Here is a 4682-nt window from a genome sequence, read left to right as displayed (position 1 = left end):
AGCAAATGCCTTTAGCTTTCGGAGCGCTGCTCCTTCGTCAGATGGAGTGGAAATCTGCTCTCAAACAGGGCACAAAGACACAAAATCAAGTTACAGAATACTGATTAGAATGCGAATCTCTACAACCAACCAGGTTTTAAAGATACAGACAATGTGAGTGGAGGGAGCATTAAGCACAGGTTAAAGAGATGTGTATTGTCTCCAGACTTAACCTGGTGTTGTTAAAACTCTTACTGTGTTTACCCCAGTCCAACACCGGCATCTCCACATCAGGCATCTCACCCAGTGAACCATAATTCTAGGAGCAAAGATATTTCTTCAGCCAGACCGGAGGACAATATTGACGCACTATTTGGGGGTGGGTATGTCCTGGACAATGCAACCCAGGTCACTTCTGGTAAAACCAATTAAACTTGTCCCTTTCTGGCCCATAAGAAGGTTCCAGCTGACAAGGGGAGGATGGTAAATCAAGAGGCAGACTGACAAGGAAAACAAAGGAAGCAATTCCTGCGCTCTACAACATGTGATGTCCTGTCCCATGTGCTTAAAAGAACTGTGGGTTTGGGATTTGGCCTGTTCAGTCATATGAAGATCCATGGCTAAAGCACAGCCACCCTCATAGACATCATCCTTGAATCAGCTGACGACAGTAAATCAGCCTAGAGGGGTCAATTACTGATAAAAAGATGGCCTGAAGGTTGCATGTTCTTAATATTGAACATTAGTTTTTACTTGTTGGAATGGTACATTTCCACATTACCCAATTCCTATCTTAAGACATCTCTATTCTGATGCTCCATTGAGAAGGTTCTTATTTTGGATTGAATTGCATTGAATTACTAGATGCTTAATACAAAGTGCTTCTCAGTTGACATGTTAATATATCAACACCACTACACTGGCAATCTTAATCAGAATATTTAAGCATTGAAGAATGGAATCCGTCATATAGTCTGATATTATATAGTGCTGATGTGGAGATGCCGGCGTTGGACTGGGGTAAACACAGTAAGAAGTTTAACAACACCAGGTTAAAGTCCAACAGGTTTATTTGGTAGCAAAAGCCACACAAGCTTTCGGAGCTGCAAGCCCCTTGGAACAGAATTCCCACTCACCTGAAGAAGGGGCTTGCAGCTCCGAAAGCTTGTGTGGCTTTTGCTACCAAATAAACCTGTTGGACTTTAACCTGGTGTTGTTAAACTTCTTACTGCATTATATAGTGCTACACTGCTGACCTCTGGTGGTTTCAGTGTGAATGTGCAGGTTTATGGGAAATGATTAGAGTTATTCACTCAGAATTAAGATGATTGGAATTGTTTAAATATAACAGATTTCTGGCAGCGGAGGGCAGAAAAATGGGGCAGGACTCAACCAAAGCACAATTCTGCCCCTTTTGCATTCCAGCAAAAAATTTGGTTGAAGTAGCAGCTACCTCCAGAATGGTGATCCCATGGAAGTGGTAGGATGACCCTATCCACCACAAATCCCACTAATACTACCCTTGAATTGACTTCCTGCCATATAAAACAGGAGTGCTAGAGTCAGTGCATCTAGAAGGAATCGTTGTCTGGACAGACCACAAATGTCCACTTTTTGTTTAGGATTGCTCAAAAGTTACTAGAGCAACTCTTGCCTTTTATGTTGTGGTGTTGTACTCGAAGGTATATTCTGCAGCTGGCTTTGAGCACCTTGTATGACCCCCCCTCCCCCCACTCCACTCTCATGCCATCCCCTACCCGCTTTGGGCCAATATACTGTCATCAGTGTGGGTAGCTTAGCAAAAACATCCTAAAGTTTCTTTGCTACATGATAGTCAATGCTACCAACTTAAAACTGAGTGAAGGAAACAGTGTGATGCTTTTTGGCAGGAAGTTAAAGGGTACTCTAAAGGGAGTGCAAGAACAAATTGATCTGGGTTATATGTATTCAAATTGTTGACGGTGGCAGGGCAGGTTGAGAAAGCAATTAAAAAAGCATTTGGAATCCTGGACATTACAAACAAGTCATCGTCGGCTAACCCTTGGTTTGAGAATAGCATTTACTCAGGGTTGCCATGGATCTTCATGTGGCCGAGCAGATCCATTCTCAACCAGCAGATCTTTGGGCACATGGGTCAGGATGTCCCACAAGGTAGTGGGATCCAAACGAAGATATTTGTTTTCTTCTCTGCCACTGCTTGAACTTATTAAGGCATTGTGACTCAAAGCGTGAAGCAGCTTGATGGAAAAGTTGTTGCCATTCTAAACAATTAGTAGCAAGCTCCTCCCAAATCAGTCATGTCAATGCTGCTGTGTTTCAAGAAGAGATTTTTTTTTAATACTTTTCCAATTCAATCAAATCAAATCCAATTCAGAGTCTCAACAAGTTGAGACACTTCCGATCCAGGCTGACAAGACAGGACGGGTGACTAAGCCACCCTGTCCTGGGCCTGATCTACATAAGCCAAGCTGATTGGAGAAGGGGGAGGTTCCTCCTCCAAGACTTGGGCTCATTTGCATCTTAGCCAAAAGGCCGAGATGCCGCTTTTAAAAATTGCTTCATATGAAACATATGAAGCCTCAGCGTAACCTAATGTCCTCAACCAAGTGCAGCATCCTCTCCATGCTACACTTGATCTTAGCCAAAAGGCCAAGACGCAACTGATAAGAACAGATACTACACTTGATCTTAGCCAAAAGGCAGAGAAGTGTTTCAAGAAGAGCTTTGCAGTTTCTTTGAAGCACTCTCTTTGCTCTCCCACGGAGCATTGGCCAATTGAGAGTTGAGAAAACGTGCTTTTTGGTCATTTGGACAGTGTGAATCACTGAGCAGAGAGGTGACTTATTCCTGAACTTAAAAGGTTGAGTTAGGAAGAAAGTTTATCTATCTGTGTCTTCACTAAATGGAGAGAAGGCAAAAGGATGATGGATTGATGGAGATCTTTAGAAATTCATTGGTATGAAGTGTTATAATGTAACCAATGGTAATGTGCTGTGAGGGTCAGCTGACCAGGTAGACAATGTAACCAATGGTAATGTGCTGTGAGGGTCAGCTGACCAGGTAGACAATGTAACCAATGGCAACATAATGTGGTGGTCAGCTGACCCAGTAAAACGAGAAAGCAGATGGAGATTGTGGGGAGTATTTGTGGCCCAGGCGGTGATATATTGAAGTTTATTAAAATTTTTCTTTGATTTATTTTGTGAAGTTAGTTCCTTTATTGCTTGCAACTGGAGTATCCCTACTGCCAGATGCACGTGGAGGTCTCGCTTCAAGAAAATCTCTTGTCGAGTATAAGATTCAAGGACTAATGAGCACAGATTCGAGTTAAGAATATTGCCAAAGGAAAATAAAAATTGTTGGCATAATGTTTAGGAACAAGGTGATAGAAATGTAGTACAGATTACTGATGCGGATTGTGGAACAGAGTGCAAATTAAATAGAAAACTGTATGAATTTCTGCTAGTAAACAAGATATAAAGCTATTGGTTCCAGGATCACAATAATGAACCTGGTCGGTGGTTCACAGAATATTTAGTTTGACCAAAGAAACTACTATGCTACGTTTATTTAACTGAGGTGTTTCATAGGATGAATGAAGCTACAACTCAATTGACTTTAATCCAGAAGAGGTTATGTTATTTCTGTTGATTGTAAACAACTGTATATTACTTGTGGTAAATACTACATAATCAGCTGTCTATAAAGCAAGGATTTGAAAATAAAGGCATGTGGTCTCTTGTGGATGGGCAGGGTGTGTTATGGTTCAAAGTGTTTTATGGAGCCTGCCTGAATCATAAATTTTGCATCTTGAAGTTGGCTAGGATAAGCATGAGATGTTTCACTTCAAGTGTGATTCAAGTGACAAAGTTTACTTAAGAATATAGTTAACACATATAGTAAAAAAATTGGCAAGAGCTTATATCAATCATGATAATCTATCACCCTTAACAAAGATATCTACAATGTCCCAATCAAACCAATTCCATAAAGAAAAAAAAACTCCTTTTCACAGGTTTAACACAGCACAGACTAATGCTCATGTGATACTGGAAATTGAGTCCTTTGGTTGGAGAATTGAAAGCTCTCAGTCTTGATATACTCAGAACAGGTTGAAGTCAGAACAGCTTCCCAGAAAGAACATCAGGGACTTTAGGCTTTAGACTTTTGCCTAACAGCAGATTATTTCCTTCAGGAAGGCAAAATCTTGCTTTAAGATCACCAGCAGAATTTCCAAATCAACAGGGAGAGAGGGAAAACACTTCTTTTTAGCTTGCTGTCCCTTCTAGAAACTAAGACTGTAGCTCCAAACTGAAAATGAAAAAAACACTGTCCCAAAACAGATAACCATCCTCCTAACAATACAGCATCATAAAACTAATCCCAGACTAAACACAAACAACCCCATTTAAGCCACTTAAGTAGCAATAAAAGGATATTTACAGTCAAGCTGGGAACAATGACATCACTGAAGCTGTGAGAGCTGCAGAAATCATGATTTTAAAAAAGGCTTTCTTAAAGGTACACTAATATCATAGATGTGAAAAGCTATAACCTTCAGACTGGAGAAGCGAGATCTTGGGCAGTCAAGTGATTAAGAGCCTTAAATCAGTAAGAAAACAGGATGAAGTTTTTGAGTAGGGACAATTAATAAATCTGTAATGATGTTTAGCATGAAATAATTCATAGACATGATTGTGTTT

General features: G+C 40.5%; 1 non-coding gene across 1 annotated transcript; it reads right to left on the bottom strand.

Annotated features, from left to right (window-relative positions):
- Nucleotides 1–2505: 2505 nt before the first annotated feature.
- On the bottom strand, nt 2506–2691 carry LOC144482022 (U2 spliceosomal RNA). The gene has a single exon (XR_013495842.1). It is a non-coding gene; the product is annotated as a U2 spliceosomal RNA (small nuclear RNA).
- Nucleotides 2692–4682: the final 1991 nt, after the last annotated feature.

The sequence above is a fragment of the Mustelus asterias genome, chromosome 2 (assembly GCF_964213995.1).
Source record: "Mustelus asterias chromosome 2, sMusAst1.hap1.1, whole genome shotgun sequence".
Lineage (NCBI taxonomy): Eukaryota > Metazoa > Chordata > Chondrichthyes > Carcharhiniformes > Triakidae > Mustelus > Mustelus asterias.
This window is presented reverse-complemented; position numbering and strand designations above follow the sequence as displayed.